Source organism: Oncorhynchus mykiss, chromosome 3 (genome assembly GCF_013265735.2).
Source record: "Oncorhynchus mykiss isolate Arlee chromosome 3, USDA_OmykA_1.1, whole genome shotgun sequence".
Taxonomy (NCBI): domain Eukaryota; kingdom Metazoa; phylum Chordata; class Actinopteri; order Salmoniformes; family Salmonidae; genus Oncorhynchus; species Oncorhynchus mykiss.
Window position 1 is genome coordinate 75,771,449 of NC_048567.1, and position 17,851 is coordinate 75,789,299.

General features: G+C 41.2%; 1 protein-coding gene across 1 annotated transcript in view; it reads left to right on the forward strand.

Annotated features, from left to right (window-relative positions):
* The window catches only part of LOC110520596 (PTB domain-containing engulfment adapter protein 1), a 169,405-nt gene that overhangs the window by 88,689 nt on the left and 62,865 nt on the right, over positions 1 to 17,851 (forward strand). The window contains exon 2 of the mRNA XM_036975224.1: positions 8,382 to 8,484. The gene's annotated coding sequence lies outside the window, so the exon portion shown is untranslated. The remainder of the gene's footprint in view (positions 1 to 8,381; positions 8,485 to 17,851) is intronic.

Consider the following 17,851-nt stretch of genomic DNA (forward strand, 5'->3'; position numbering starts at 1 on the left):
GGAGGATTGATTTTAAATATCGTTTGGCATGTTTCTACTAACTTTTATTGTACTTTTTAAAAACTTTTCGTCTGGACTTATTGCCTTGAGTTCCGCCTTGAGCATTCGGATTATTGGAAAAAACATGCAAACAAAAAGGAGGTTTTTGGTCATAACGAGGGATATTACCGAACAAAACAAACATTTATTGTCTCTCTGCACTTTGTCCGGATGATTGTTTGGGACAATGCATTTCTGAACATAACGCACAAATGTAAACTGAGATTTTTGGATATAAATATGAACTTTATCGAACAAAACATACATGTATTGTGTAACATGAAGTCCTATGAGTGCCATCTGATGAAGCTCATCAAAGGTTAGTGATTAACGCTAACGTATTATACACCATTTTAAAGATAAACTTGTTGTTAATCCCACCAGTGTCCACAAAAAAACCTAGTTAAAAAAACAGCCATTTTTCCAGCCAAAGAGAGGAGTCACAAAAATCTGAAATAGAGATAAAATGAATCACTAACCTTTTGATGATCTTTATCAGATGGCACTCATAGGACTTCATGTTACACAGTACATGTTTGTTTTGTTTGATAAATTCATATTTATATCCAAAAATCTCTGTTTACATTGGAGCGTTATGTTTTGCCTCCAAAACATCCGGTGAATGTGCAAAGAGCCAAGTGAATTTACAGAAATAATCATAATAAATGTTGATGAAAATACAACTGTTACGCATGGAATTAAATATATACTTCTCCTTAATGCAACCGCTCTGTCAGATTTCAAAAAAGCTTTACGGAAAAAGCATACCATGGAATAATCTGAGTACAGTGCTCAGAGACCAAAACATGTTATGGAGTCAACAAAAGTCAGAAATAGCATTATAAATATTCACTTACCTTTGATGATCTTCATCAGAATGCACTCCCAGGAATCCCAGTTCCACAATAAATGTTAGTTTTGTTCGATAAAGTCAATCATTAATGTCCAAATACCTCCTTTTTGTTCACGCATTTAGTACAGTTATCGAAAAGCACAAGCACTAGGTCCAGACAAAGTCAAAAAAGTTATATTACAGTTCGTAGAAACATGTCAAATGATGTATATAATCAATCTTTAGGATGTTTTTATAATACATCTTCAATAATGTTTCAACCGCAGAATTCCTTTGTCTTTAGAAATGAAAGGGAACGGAACTAACTCTCACAGGTGCTCGACTGACTGAGCACATGGCCTTCTGGCAGACCCATGACTCAATCAGCTCTCATTCTCTCCCACTTCACAGTAGTAGCCTGCAACAAGGTTCTACAGACTGTTGACATCTAGTGGAAGCCTTAGGAAGTGAAATAACCCCACAGACACTATATATTGTATAGGCTAAGACTTGAAAACCTACAAACCTCAGATTTCCCACTTACTGGTTGGATTTTTTTTGCCTGCCATATGAGTTCTGTTATACTCACAGACATCATTCAAACAGTTTTAGAAACTTCAGAGTGTTTTCTATCCAAATATACTACTATGCATATCCTAGCATCTGGGCCTGAGTATCAGGCAGTTTCCCTGGGCACGCTTTTCATCCGGACGTGAAAATACTGCCCCCTACCCCAAAGAAGTTAATTTAATCGCTATTTCTGACTTTTGTGAGCCCTCTCCTTGGCTGGAAAATGGCTGTATGGTTTTCTGTCAATAGGTGCTGACCTAACATAATCGCATGGTGTGCTTTCGCAGTAAAGCCTTTTTGAAATTGGACACTGTGGTTGGATTTACAAGAAGTTTATCTTTAAAATGGTGTATAATACTTGTATGTTTTAGGAATTTTAATTTGGGGATTTCTGTTGTTTTGAATTTGGCGCCCTGCAATCTCATTGGCTGTTGTTGAGGTGGGACGCTTGTACCAGAGAGGTTAACCTGGCTTTCGAAGACTTTAGAAAGGCTGGGCAGGATGGATAATGGTCTATAACAGTTTGGGTCTAGAGTGTCCCCCCCTTTGAAGAGGGGGATGACCGCGGAACCTTTCCAATCTTTATGGATCTCGGACGATACGAAAGAGAGGTTGAACAGACTGGTAATAGGGGTTGCAACAACAAAGAGAGAGTCTAGCCCAGCTAGACTCTCTCTTTGTACAAGTTCAGTTTCTGCAGCTCTGTCAGAACATCTGCTGTCTGAATTTGGGTGAAGGAGAAGCTGGGGAGGCTTGGTCAAGTAGCTGCAGGGGATGTGGAGCTGTTGGCTGGGGTTAGGGTAGCCAGTAGGAAAGCATGGCCAGCCGTAGAGAAATGCTTTTTGAAATTCTCGTTTATCGTGAATTTATCAGTGGTGACACCTGGGCGAGCCGGCCGAGACATGGGCGCTGGGCAAGCTGGCTGAGGGTGAACTCCCCACAAACCGGAAGGGGCATGGGAGCCTGGCGAGCTGGCTGAGGCATTGTCCACATATTCTAAGTCAGAACCGTCCAGAGCAGTGATGCTGGTCGGTCGGTCGGGCGGGTCAACGCCTGTCGATCCCGCTGCGGCATGGAAGCCCGAAGATCCGGCCGAGACTTAACAGACTGACGAGCCGGCTGGGAAAACAAGTCCTGACGATCCGGCTGAGGCCCAACGTGGGATGGGCGCATTCCGAGCCAACCGGGGCAAGGAAACCTCTCGTGCCAACTAAGGCGTGGAAGCCCGACGAGTTGGCTAGGCACCCCCGGTTCCATCGGCAGCGACCCAGGACCGACGTCACCACCAACCGTAACGCCAGGACTCCCCGATGCTTCGTGTGATGGCTTCGGGATCCTGTAAAGGCCGACGCCGGACAGGAGAAGCAAGTACGAGGAGTCATACATTTATTCGGGAACAGGCAAGGAAACAAAACAGGAACAACGTCAGAACACGGGTAACACAAAGAAGGGAACAGAGCTTGGGAAGAGACAGATCTAGGGAAGGTAATGACCAGAAGGCCAGGGGGAGGAAGAGTGGGAGCAGGCTTGACACTAATCAAATCAAATCAAATGTATTTATATAGCCCTTCTTACATCAGCTGATATCTCAAAGTGCTGTACAGAAACCCACCCTAAAACCCCAAACAGAAAGCAGTGCAGGTGTAGAAGCACGGTGGCTTGGAAAAACTCCCTAGAATGGCCAAAACCTAGGAAGAAACCTAGAGAGGTACCAGGCTATGATGGGTGGCCAGTCCTCTTCTGGCTGTGGAGGTGGAGATTATAAGAGAACATGGCCAAGATGTTCAAATAATAATAATCACAGTAGTTGTCGAGGGTGCAGCAAGACAACACTTAAGGAGTAAATGTCAGTTTGCTTTTCATAGCTGATCATTAGGAGTATCTCTACTGCTCCTGCTGTCTCCAGAGAGTTGAAAGCAGTAGGTCTGGGACAGGTAGCACGTCCGGTGAACAGGTCAGCGTCCCATAGCCGCAGGCAGAACAGTTGAAACTGGAACAGCAGCACAGCCAGGTGGACTAGGGACAGCAAGCAGTCATCATACCAGGTAGTCCTGAGGCATGGTCCTAGGGCTCAGGTCCTCCGAGAGAGAGAAAGAAAGAGAGAAAGAGAGAATTAGAGAGAGTATACTTAAATTCACACAGGACACTGGATAAGACAGGAGAAGTACTCCAGATATAACAAACTGACCCTAGCCCCCCGACACAAGCTACTGCAGCATAAATACTGGAGGCTGAGACAGGGGGGGTCAGGTGAGACTGTGGCCCCATCCGAAGATACCCCCGGACAGGGCCAAACAGGAAGGATATAACCCCACCCACTTTGCCAAAGCACAGCCCCCACACCACTAGAGGGACATCTTCAACAACCAACTTACCATCCTGAGACAAGGCCGAGTATAGCCCACGAAGATCTCTGCCACGTCACAACAAAAGGGGGGTCACATCAGTGACTCAACCCACTCAAGTGACGCACCCCTCCTAGGGAAAGAGCACCAGTAAGCCAGTAACTCAGCCCCTATAATAGGGTTAGAAGCAGAGAATCCCAGTGGAGAGAGGGGAACCGGCCAGGCAGAGACAGTAAGGGCGGTTCGTTGCTCAAGAGCCTTTCTGTTCACCTTCACACTCCTGGGCCAGACCACACTTAAAGAGATGAGTCTTCAGTAAAGACTTAAAGGTTGAGACCGAGTCTGCGTCTCTCACATGAGTAGGCAGACCATTCTATAAAAATGGAGCTCTTTTGGAGAAATCCCTGCCTCCAGCTGTTTGCTTAGAAATTCTAGGGACAATTAGGAGGCCTGAATCTTGTGATCGTAGCGTACGTGTAGGTATGTACGGCAGGACCAAATCAGAAAGATAGTTAGGAGCAAGCCCATGTAATGATTTGTAGATTAGCAGTAAAACCTTGAAATCAGCCCTTGCTTTAACAGGAAGCCAGTGTAGGAAGGGTAGCACTGCAGTAATATGATCAAATGTTTTGGTTCTAGTCAGAATTCTAGCAGCCTTATTTAGCACTACCTGAAGTTTATTTAGTGCTTTATCCGGGTAGCCGGAAAGTAAAGCATTGCAGTAGTCTAACCTAGAAGTAACAAAAGCATGGATACATTTTTCTGCATCATTTTTGGATAGAAAGTTTCTGATTTTTGCAATGTTACGAAGATGGAAAAAAGCTGTCCTTGAAACAGTCTTGATATGTTCGTCAAAAGTGAGATTAGGGTCCAGAGTAACACAGAGGTCCTTCACAGTTTTATTTGAGACGACTGTACAACCATCAATATTAATTGTTAGATTCAACAGAATATCTCTTTGTTTCTTGGGACCTAAAACAAGCATCTCTGTTTTGTCCGAGTTTAAAAGTAGAAAGTTTGCAGCCATCGCAAAATTGCGAGGGCAATTTTGGGGCTTCACCATGTTTCATTGAAATGGAAAGCTGTGTGTCGTCCGCATAGCAGTGAAAGTTAACATTATGTTTTCGAATGACATCCCCAAGAGGTAAAATATATAGTGAAAACAATAGTGGTCCTAAAACGGAACCTTGAGGAACACCAAGATTTACGGGTGATTTGTCAGAGGACAAACCATTCACAGAGACAAACTGATATCTTTCCAACAGATAAAATCTAAACCAGGCCAGAACTTGTCCGTGTAGACCAATTTGTGTTTCCAATCGCTCCAAAAGAATGTGGTGATCGATGATATCAAAAGCAGCACTAAGATCTAGGAGCACGAGGACAGATGCAGAGCCTCGGTCTGACACCATTAAAAGGTAATTTACCACCTTCACAAGTGCAGGTGCTATGATGGGATCTAAAACCAGACTGGAGCATTTCGTATACATTGTTTGTCTTCAGGAAGGCAGTAAGTGGCTTTTTTTTTTTAATTGAGAGGAATGGAAGATTCAATATAGAATGATAGTTTTTTATATTTTCTGCGGCAAGGTTTGGCTTTTTCAAGAGAGGCTTTATTACTGCCACTTTTAGTGAGTTTGGTACACATCCAGTGGATAGAGAGCTGTTTATGATGTTCAACATAGAAGGGCCAAGCACAGGAAGCAGCTCTTTCAGTAGTTTAGTTGGAATAGGGTCCAGTATGCAGCTTGAAGGTTTAGAGGCCATGATTATTTTCAACATTGTGTCAAGAGATATAGTACTAAAACACTTGAGTGTCTCTCTTTATCCTAGGTCCTGGCAGAGTTGTGCAGACTCAGGACAACTGAGCTTTGGAGGAATACGCAGATTTAAAGAGGAGTCCGTAATTTGCTTTCTAATGATCATGATATTTTCCTCAAAGAAGTTCATGAATTTACTGCTGAATTGAAAGCCATCCTCACTTGGGGAATGCTGCTTTTTAGTTAGCTTTGCGACAGTATCAAAAAGAAGACTACCTCCATATAAGGCTTGAAAAAGCTACTGTAATTATAATGTGGACACTATTCACTTTAAGCACTTTACTGGTCACAAACACAATATTTGCCTTACTTAATTCATTGAATTTAGATCTCAATATGGTTATGCTTTTGGCAGTAATCATAATAATATACGTTTTATAGATTTATGCATACTCTCATGCAAATGTTTTCTTGCCTCGGATTGCAAGAGAAATGAGTTGAGAACAAAGAACATTCAAGGAATCATCTACTGTCCTGATGCGTCTCACTTGAATAACCCTTGTAATCAAAACAGAGACGCTCAGAAAGTCCATGTGATACATTTTCTCTAGCCAGAGAAAGATTAGGAGTTTGTATTATAACACATCCTTTTGTTTTTGGGGGGAATCTGGAGATGAGTTGACAGTGTGAGAAGGAGTACAGGTTTTTACTTTGGCAGGATATTTCTCTGCAGAAACACTGAAATAGCTACATTAAGTTTGTCTAATCCAACTATGGAATGGAAGGTCTATTTCCTCTCAGTCTTTAAAATAAATAAATACAAATATATACAGTGCCTTGCGAAAGTATTCGGCCCCCTTGAACTTTGCGACCTTTTGCCACATTTCAGGCTTCAAACATAAAGATATAAAACTGTATGTTTTTGTGAAGAATCAACAACAAGTGGGACACAATCATGAAGTGGAACGACATTTATTGGATATTTCAAACTTTTTTAACAAATCAAAAACTGAAAAATTGGGCGTGCAAAATTATTCAGCCCCTTTACTTTCAGTGCAGCAAGCTCTCTCCAGAAGTTCAGTGAGGATCTCTGAATGATCCAATGTTGACCTAAATGACTAATGATGATAAATACAATCCACCTGTGTGTAATCAAGTCTCCGTATAAATGCACCTGCACTGTGATAGTCTCAGAGGTCCGTTAAAAGCGCAGAGAGCATCATGAAGAACAAGGAACACACCAGGCAGGTCCGAGATACTGTTGTGAAGAAGTTTAAAACCGGATTTGGATACAAAAAGATTTCCCAAGCTTTAAACATCCCAAGGAGCACTGTGCAAGCGATAATATTGAAATGGAAGGAGTATCAGACCACTGCAAATCTACCAAGACCTGGCCGTCCCTCTAAACTTTCAGCTCATACAAGGAGAAGATTGATCAGAGATGCAGCCAAGAGGCCCATGATCACTCTGGATGAACTGCAGAGATCTACAGCTGAGGTGGGAGACTCTGTCCATAGGACAACAATCAGTCGTATATTGCACAAATCTGGCCTTTATGGAAGAGTGGCAAGAAGAAAGCCATTTCTTAAAGATATCCATAAAAAGTGTTGTTTAAAGTTTGCCACAAGCCACCTGGGAGACACACCAAACATGTGGAAGAAGGTGCTCTGGTCAGATGAAACCAAAATTGAACTTTTTGGCAACAATTCAAAACGTTATGTTTGGCGTAAAAGCAACACAGCTGAACACACCATCCCCACTGTCAAACATGGTGGTGGCAGCATCATGGTTTGGGCCTGCTTTTCTTCAGCAGGGACAGGGAAGATGGTTAAAATTGATGGGAAGATGGATGGAGCCAAATACAGGACCATTCTGGAAGAAAACCTGATGGAGTCTGCAAAAGACCTGAGACTGGGACGGAGATTTGTCTTCCAACAAGACAATGATCCAAAACATAAAGCAAAATCTACAATGGAATGGTTCAAAAATAAACATATCCAGGTGTTAGAATGACCAAGTCAAAGTCCAGACCTGAATCCAATCGAAAATCTGTGGAAAGAACTGAAAACTGCTGTTCACAAATGCTCTCCATCCATCCTCACTGAGCTCGAGCTGTTTTGCAAGGAGGAATGGGAAAAAATTTCAGTCTCTCGATGTGCAAAACTGATAGACATACCCCAAGCGACTTACAGCTGTAATCGCAGCAAAAGGTGGCGCTACAAAGTATTAACTTAAAGGGGCTGAATAATTTTGCACGCCCAATTTTTCAGTTTTTGATTTGATTTGTTAAAAAAGTTTGAAATATCCAATAAATGTCGTTCCACTTCATGATTGTTGTTGATTCTTCACAAAAAAATACAGTTTTATATCTTTTTGTGTTTGAAGCCTGAAATGTGGCAAAAGGTCGCAAAGTTCAAGGGGGCCGAATACTTTCGCAAGGCACTATATATATATATATATATATATATATTATGCAACATTTTACTTTCAATATGGTCTGGTACGCAAATACCAGAGTTCACTGACTTTTTCTGACTGGCTATTTTTCTATTTTGGGGTAGTGTATGTACGTATGCCTGTCTGGTTTTTGCTGAGGTATTTGACACGGGGGCTATTTAAATATTACCGTAATCTGGAGGTTTCAGATGGATAAACGACTCAAACTGTCGTTTGCACTTATTTATTTTGTGTAGGCTATATTCTCTTGGTCTTGTTTGGTATCGACCAATGGCAGGTGACGGTACAGAATCAATTCTTTGAATAATAACTCAGATTTACCTAAAGCCTCAATGCTGTAAGACTAAACTTTCTTCTTCTCCCCCCCCCCCCCTACAGAGGACACAGTGCTCATGAGAAGACAGCACTTATGAGAATTCTTAGGCCATTAGATGAGTGAGGCCCAACAGAGCATCCTGGTTGTTCACAGTCAAAAGTATTGGTAAGTCATTTCATCTGTTATCTTACATACTCTGGAGCTGTCCTAGACACTATTGATTGCAGCCTGTCTTCAAATCTAACTCACCCCAGGAGCTCCCAAAACAATCATTATGTGCTCAGTGTTTGTGATACAACAACAGCATATTTACATTCTTCAACAGTTCTTTTGGGGGGCAAAGACTGCCATTTATAGCATAAAGTGATCTCAGTATATGACAGTGACTGTGTATCCCGGTCATGTCCTTTCAGCCCAGTAGCCCATATCCACAAATAAGTGACAGTTGATTAAGCCTCTTACACAGTATTCTTTGACCTGTCTCCATATTTTTTTACTAAATTATGTTCCAACTTGGGATACAGTTTCACAGTCCAGCCTCTGGCTTCACAGAGAATTCAACACATTTAAAACAGTCTCCGGCATAAAAATATGGGCTATTCTAAACAACTTGGACAGCTATTGCATCTAACTAAAGACATTTCTTATCATGCAGAAACAGTGGCGAAGATTAGAGCTAAATTATTGAAGTAGATTTTGGCCATAAACGGGTCGTTGGAATCCTTCTCTGAGATTTATGAGCGTGTGCCACCAGTGAAAGCAGCAGTCTCACTGCTGGTGAAACGCACATCTCTAATCCTCAGGCAATTTCAATGTAAAAGGAAGGCCCCCCCCCCCCCTTGGCATTTTTCCTATTTTGTGGCCTTACAACCTGGAATTAAAATAGATTTTTGAGGGGTTTGTATCATTTGATTTACAAAACATGTCTACCACTGTAAGATGAAAAATATTTTTTTTTGTGAAACAAACAAGAAATAAGACAAACTGAAAACTTGAGCGTGCATAACTAGCTATTCACCCCCTCATAGTCAATACTTTGTAGAGACACCTTTTGCAGCAATTACAGCTGCATTCCTCTTGGCGTATGTCTCCATAAGCTTGGCACATCTAGCCACTGGGATTTTTGCCCATTCTTCAAGGCAAAACTGCTCCAGCTCCTTCAAGTTGGATGGGTTCCACTGGTGTACAGCAATATTTATGTTATACCGCAGATTCTCAATTGGATTGAGGTCTAGGCTTTGACTAGGCCATTCCAAGACATTTAAATGTTTCAACTTGAACCACTCCAGTGTTGCTTTAGCAGTATGCTCAGGGTCATTGTTTTGCTGGAAGGTGAACCGCTGTCCCAGTCTCAAATCGCTGGAAGACTGAAACAGGTTTCCCTCAATAATTTCCCTGTATTTAGCGCCATCCATCATTCCTTGAATTTTGATCAGTTTCCCAGTCCCTGCCGATGAAAAAAATCCCCACAGCATGATGCTGCCACCACCATGCTTCACCGTGGGGATGGTGTTCTCGGGGTGATGAGAGGTATTGGGTTTGCGCCAGACATAGCATTTTCCTTGATGGCCAAAAAGCTAAATTTTAGTCTCATCTGACCAGAGTGCCTTCTTCCATATGTTTGGGGAGTTTCCCACATTCCCTTTGGTGAACACCAAACATGTTTGCTTATTTTTTTCTGGCCACTCCTCCGTGAAGCCCAGCTCTGTGGAGTGTACAGCTTAGAATGGTCCTCTGGACAAATACTCCAATCTCCGCTGTAGAGCTCCTTCAGGGTTATCGTTGGTCTCTTTGTTGCCTCTCGGATTAATGCCCTCTTTGCCTGGTCCATGAGTTTTGGTGGGCGGCCCTCTCTTGGTAGATTTGTTGTGGTGCATTATTCTTTCTTTTTTTTAACAATGGATTTAATGGTGCTCCGTGGGATGTTCAAAGTTTCAGATATTTTTGCGGGGCCAACCCTGATCTGTACTTCTCGCACGACTTTGTCCCTGACCTGTTTGGAGAGCTCCTTGGTCTTCAGTGCCGCTTGCTTGGTGGTTCCCCTTGCTTAGTGGTGATGCAGACTTTGGGGCCTTTCAGAACAGGTGTGTGTGTATATATACTGAGATCATGTGACAGATCATATGACACTTAGATTGCACACAGCTGGACTTTATTTAACTAATTATGTGACTTCTGGATGTAATTGGTTGCACCATATCTTATTTGTGGGCTTCATAGAAAAGGGGGTGAATACATATGCACGCACCACTTTTCAGTTTTTCATTTTGTATAATCTTTTGAAGCAAGTCATTTTTTAAACTTTCACTTTACCAATTTGGACTGTTTTGTGTATATCCATTACATGGAATAAAAATTGATTTTAAAATGCAGGTTGTAATGCAACAAAATAGGAAAAACACCAAGGGGTTGAAAACTTTTGCAAGGCACTGTATCATGTGCACTGAGGAGATGTATTGTCATGCACGAGGCAAGATGTTTAGCTGAGGACAGTCACAATTCCTGGACGTTTAGCTTGTTACTTATTTACGATAATTTGACAGTTTACGGATGAAGTTGTAGACCTGTTCCCATTAGTCAGTCTGTACTTCAGTGTTTCCAAAGCACCAATCGCTACGTTCAAAGTTGTAACTTTGGGTCATCTGATTGCACAGTGTAGATGACCTGATACTACTCCACTGACTCGGGGCAGAAAGGGCAGTTGCTACTACATTAAAACTTATTCATTGTTATACAGTGCCTTTCGAAAGTACTCAGAACCCTTGACTTTTTCCACATTTTGTTACATTACAGGCTTATTCTAAAATTGATTCAAACAGGTTTTTAGAAATGTTTGCAAATATATAAAAATAAAATAAAAATAGTACATTTGCATAAGTATTCAGACTCTTTACTCATTACTTTGTTGAAGTACCTTTTGCAGCGATTACAGCATTGAGTCTTGTTGGGTATGATGCTACAAGCTAGGCACACCTGTATTTGGGGAGTTTATCCCATTTTTCTCTGCAGATCCTCTCAAGCTCTGTCAGGTTGAATTGGGAGCGTTGCTGCACAGCTATTTTCAGATCTCTCCAGAGATATTTGATCAGGTTCAATTCCCAGACTCTGGCTGGGCCACTCAAAGACATTCAGAGACTTGTCCCGAAGCCACTCCTGCGTTGTTTTTGCTGTATGCTTACGGTCATTGTCCTGTTGGAAGGTAAACCTTCGCCCCAGTCTGAGGTCCTGAGCGCTCTGGAGCAGGTTTTCATCAAGGATCTCTCTGTACTTTGCTCCGTTCATCATTTCCTCAACCCTGACAAGTTTCCCAGTCCCTGCTGCTGAAAAACATCCCCACAGCATAATGCTGCCACCACCATGCCTCACTGTAGACATGGTGCCAGGTTTCCTCCACACGTGACGCTTGGCATTCAGGCCAAAGAGTTCAATCTTGGTTTCATCAGACCAGATAATCTTGTTTCTCATGGTCTGAGTGTCTTTAGGTGTCTTTTAGCAAACTTCAAGTTGGCTGTCATGTGCTTTTTTACTGAGGAGGGGCTTCCGTCTGGCCACTTTACCATAAAGGCCTGATTGGTGGAGTGCTGCAGAAATGGTTGTCCTTCTGGAATGTTCTCCCATCTCCACAGAGGAGCTCTGTCAAAGTAACAATCAGGTTCTTGGCCACCTCCCTGACTAATGACCTTCTTCCCCGATTGCTCAGTTTAGCCGGGCGGCCAGCAGATGAGTCTTGGCGGTTCCAAACTTCTTCCATTTAAGACTGATGGAGGACACTGTGTTCTTGGGGACCTTCAATGCTACAGACATGTTTTGGTACCCTTCCCCAGATCTATGCCTCGACACATTCCTGTCTCAGAGCTCAACAGACAATTCCTTCTGCCTCATTGCTTGTTTTTTTGTCAACTGTGGGACCTTATATAGACCTGTGTGTGTCTTTCCAAATCATGTCCAATCAATTGAATTTACCACAGGTGGATTCCAATCAAGTTGTAAAAACTTCTCAAGGATGATCAACGGAAACAGGATGCACCTGAGCTCAATTTTGAGTGAAATAGCAAAGGGTCTGAATACTTATGTAAGTGAGATGTGTCGTATCTTTGGCTATGCCGGATTAGGTTATATGACATGCTATTCTATAAAATCCTTTCTCTGTAATTAATATTACCTGATTGAGCTAATCATGTAAATGTAATTAACTAGAAAGTCGGGGCACCACGAAATAGTGTTTATAGAGCTGTTATCTTCTGAATAAACTCTGAAAGACCTAGTAATAATTTACATCAATAGCAGTCAATATTAATCGTCACCTTATTTCAGTCTCATCTAAAAGTTGAAAATTCTTGGTTATCTTCAGGAACCCTGGCTAACAAGTTGAATCAGCAATACAAATTGGGTTTAATTATTTATTTACTAAATACCTAACTAATCACACAGAATTGCATATACACAGAATGCAAATTATGTCATACAGAAAACGTCCCTGGTGGACGGAGCCGACATAATTTCTGGTTACACAAAGGAAAGGGGGTTGGGTTTGAGTGAAAGATCGGGAAGACTGAGGAACAAAGGGAGAAGCCATGTTATCGTAAATACAGTATCTTATGCATTCTAAATTACCGCCCATTTGGAAAAGAAAAATGCAATAAATAGTTACTCTGAGCTGCGCTTCGGTAGGTTGGTCGTAGATGCTGGCCGTGTTGGCCAACAGAGATCTTGCTGTCCTCGGAAGAATGTCTCTGGTGGTAAATTGGTTATGTTGTAGTATCGTTGTTGTGTGTTAGACTGGATATGTCATCCGTCCTTTCCTAGCCCACGTTTACAGCGGCCGCTGCTAACTCAACGGCTAGGATGTCTCACTTCTTTAGTGAATAAGAGTTCAAAGTTCATACCATTCACAACCAAAGCTCACACTGAGGTTGTCTTAGTTCTGTAGTTGACATGTTAGTCCTTTTTAACGTATAGACCGTCGTCCTATCGTCCTCGGAAAAGCTTATTATATAAGTCCTTTTAACGTGAGGCTGCAGAACAGAAAGTTACATTTTCGTCAAGGGCTTATATAGTGGAGGGAGAGAAGGGTGTGTTTCATAGTTTATAACCAATGTCTCTTCACAGGGGCGGGCCACTGATTGAGCAGAACTCTAACCTTATGAAAACCCAATTCTCTCATTTGGAAGCTAAAATTACATTTAATCTTTTCACAAATAGTTTCATATTCAAACATTTAAATTGCACAACAATTCCATGTGAATCTGATAACTAGAATGTGTAGACTTTCCCAGATACAGTTTATGTCATCCTGTCATCAGTCATAATGTCTCAGATGACAACCGAACTGACATCATATTCATTAAGTACCAACGCATATTTTCAATTGGTTCTATTACCGAAATATGGTTCCTTTCCCCCCACTTGTTTGATGTTCCCAGACTCTCTATGTTTAACAAAGGCTATTCAAGAGTCCTTCAGTAGAGTCAGAGAGAGAGGGAAGGGGAAAGGTATTTATGTTTTTTTTAAAAACATTTTTATACATTTGCAAAAATGTCTACATTTGTATTCGCTTTGTCGTTAACCAGTTAGAGCTCTAGGGGCGCTATTTCATTTTTGGATAAAAAACGTTCCCGTTTTAAGCGCGATATTTTGTCACGAAAAGATGCTCGACTATGCATATTCTTGACAGTTTTGGAAAGAAAACACTCTGAAGTTTCAGAATCTGCAAAGATTTTGTCTGTAAGTGCCCCAGAACTCATTCTACAGGCGAAACCAAGATGATGCATCACCCAGGAATTAGCAGAATTTCTGAAGCTCTGTTTTCCATTCTCTCCTTATATGGCTGTGATTGCGCAACGAATGAGCCTACACTTTCTGTCGTTCGCCCAAGGTCTTAGCAGCATTGTGACGTATTTGTAGGCATATCATTGGAAGATTGGCCATAAGAGACTACATTTTCCAGAGGTCCGCCCGGTGTCCTTTGTCTAAATTTGTGCGTAATCTTCAGGTGCGGGCATTTTCTCCTGGGATTCAGGAGAGAAAGCACACTTCCACGAACGATATATCATCGAAGAGATATGTGAAAAACACCTTGAGGATTGATTCTAAACAACGTTTGCCATGTTTTCAGTCGATATTATGGAGTTAATTTGGAAAAAAGTTTGCGTTTTGAGGACTGAATTTATGGATTTTTTTTGGTAGCCAAATGTGATGTATAAAACGGAGCTATTTCTAATACACAAGGAATCTTTTTGGAAAAACTGAGCATCTGCTATCTAACTGAGAGTATCCTCATTGAAAACATCAGAAGTTATTCAAAGGTAAATTATTTTATTTGAAGGCTTTTATGTTTTTGTTAATGTTGCGTGCTGGATGCTAACGCTAATGCTAACGCTAAATGCTAACGCGAAATGCTAACTCTAGCTAGCTACTTTTACACAAATTATTGTTTTCCTATGGTTGAGAAGCATATTTTGAAAATCTGAGATGACAGTGTTGTTTACAAAAGGCTAAGCTTGAGAGATGGCTTATTTCATTTCATTTGCGATTTTCATAAATAGTTAACGTTGTGTTATGCTAATGAGCTTGCTGATAGATTTACACAATCCTGGATACAGGGGTTTTTTCATAGCTAAACGTGACGCAGAAAACGGAGCGATTTGTCCTAAACAAATAATCTTTCAGGAAAAACTGAACATTTGCTATCTGAGAGTCTCCTCATTGAAAACATCTGAAGTTCTTCAAAGGTAAATGATTTTTTTGAATGCTTTTCTGTTTTTTTGTGTAAATGTTGCCAGCTGAATGCTAATGCTAAATGCTACGTTAGCCATCAATACTGTTACACAAATGCTTGTTTTGCAATGGTTGAGAAGCATATTTTGAAAATCTGAGATGACAGTGTTGTTAACAAAAGGCTAAGCTTGAGAGCTAGCATATTTATTTCATTTCATTTGCGATTTTCATGAATAGTTAACGTTGCGTTATGGTAATGAGCTTGAGTCTGTATTCACGAACCCGGATCCGGGATGGGGAGATCAGAAAGGTTAAGGAGTATTGTGTGTAGATTGCTGAGGAAATGTGTTCATTAAATTTTTTGAAAATGTCTGTTACGTGACAAAATGTGGAAAAATTTGAATTTGTTTTTGAGAAGGACGTAGTAGTGACTATTGCTGTTGCGAGGTGATACAGTTGGCACAGGATGCCCGCTCGATAAAAAGGCTTCCGAAGGTTGCAGTGGAGTTCTCGATGACTCAACAACTAGCTTTTGAGATTGACTTGATTCAGTCGTGAATGCACATATCGAGAGCTCAAAGTTTTCGGTCTGATATTCAGCCAAGGTCTTCGGCCATAGCTAAGGCTCCTTAATAATGACATGAGCCAACCAAGGGTCTCAGCCCCCAGGCATCTCTACCCCCAATGCTCTAATTTATGTTAACCTGGGTCGGACCTGTTTGGGATAGGGGGCAGCATTTTCACGTTTGGATGAAAAGCATGCCCAGAGTATACTGCCTTCTACTCAGTCCCAGTTGCTAATATATGCATATTATTATTAGATTTGAATAGAAAACACCCGGAAGTTTCTAAAACTGTTTGAATGATGTCTGTGAGTATAACAGAACTCATGTGGCAGGCTAAAACCTGAGAAAAATCCAACCAGGAAGTGGGAAATCTGAGATTTGTAGTTTTTCAAAGCTTGGCCTATCGTTAACACAGTGTCTATGGAGTCAAATTGCACTTCCTAAGGCTTCCACTAGATGTCAACATTCTTTAGAAACTTGTTTGAAAATTCTACTGTAATGGAGGGGCTCTTAAGGGCTCTTTGAGTCAGTGGTCTGGCAGATTGCCACAAGCTTGTTCACGTGAGAGGTAGCTCGCATTCCATTGCTTTTCTACAGACAAAGGAATTCTCCAGTTGGAACATTATTGAAGATTTATGTTTAAAACATCCTAAAGATGGATTATTTTCATCGTTTGACGTGTTTCTACAGACTGTAACGGAACTTTTGGACTTTTTGTCTGGACCTAGTGCTCGCGCCTCATGAAGATGGATTACTGGGCTGAACGCGCTAACAACAAGGAGGAATTTGGACATAAATGATTAACTTTATTGAACAAATCAAACATTTATTGTGGAAGTGGGATTCCTGAGAGTGCATTCTGATGAAGATCATCAAAGTTAAGCGAATATTTATAATGCTATTATTGCATGGTGTGCTTTTTCCGTCAAGTAAAAAAAATCTAACACAGCGGTTGCATTAAGGAGAAATCTATCTTTAATTCTGTGAATAACACTTGTATATTTTATCAATGTTTATTTTGAGTATTTCTGTAAATTCAGATGACTCTCTGCAAAATCACTGGATGTTTTGGAAGCAAAACATTACTGAATGTAACGTGCCGATTTAAACTGAGATTTTTTTATATAAATATGGACTTTATCGAACAAAACATACATGTATTGTGTAACATGATGTCCTATGAGCGTCATCTGATGAAGATCATCAAAGGTTAGTGATTAATTGTATCTATATTTCTGCTTTTTGTGACTCCTTTCTGTGGCTGGAAAAATGGCTGTGTGTTTTTGTGACTTGGCTCTGACCTAACACAATCATATGTTGTGCTTTCGCTGTAAAGCCTTTTTGAAATCGGACACGATGGGTAGATTAACAAGAAGTTTATCTTTCATTTGGTGTATTGCTCTTGTTAATGTGTGAAAGTTACATATTTTGTGCACTGCCTTTTCAGCAGAATGTTGTCGAGGGGTTCCGCTACCGTAAGAAGTTAAGTGATCCCAGAGGTGGCCCAGGGTAGCCCTCATGTCCATTTGTTTACTACTAGGATATGCTGAACAACACCTCGTCTGCTTGCTTCCCTGCCTGCGGTGCTCCCACAGATTCAGAGATCCATGTAATGCATCAGCAGCGGGTAATCGGATTTACAATGACTACACCAGCAAATCTGCAATGCTAATGTGCTTAATAAAAGGCTCTCAAATAGGTTAAGTTGGTTTTGTATTTCATCCTATATGGAACTGTCTCTCTCATCTATGTCCCATGGAGAAGCAATAGGCTACAGGCCAACATCACAAATATATCTTAGCAATTTCTGCACCCCCTCATGCAAATATGTTTGTCTCTCTGTGGGGAGAATGGTTAAAGTGAAGATGGGCAGTGGACTGAAATCAAAAGTTGCACTGTGTGGAGCACATGAATGGTTTCAGATGTGTGTGTGTGTGTGTGTGCGCAAGGAGGGGGTACTGGATTTTCTAAGAACAGTAAACCAAGGGAGCAAGTTAAGATTAGTGTTTTTCTAGCTATGTGTGTGGGTGTGTGATGACTCTTGCGAAATCCCCCCACTTCCCCAAACCCTATCAGCACTATGATATCACTACACGAGAAAACCAAAATGTTCTGTGTTTTTGCATGTCTGTGCCAACCTTCACAGATGTTGGTACAAAACAATATATGAAGAAGACAATTTGGCGTTCAGCTAACATTATTCCTCTAAAAAAAATGCAGACTATCATGAAAACCTTTTCTCCTCAAAT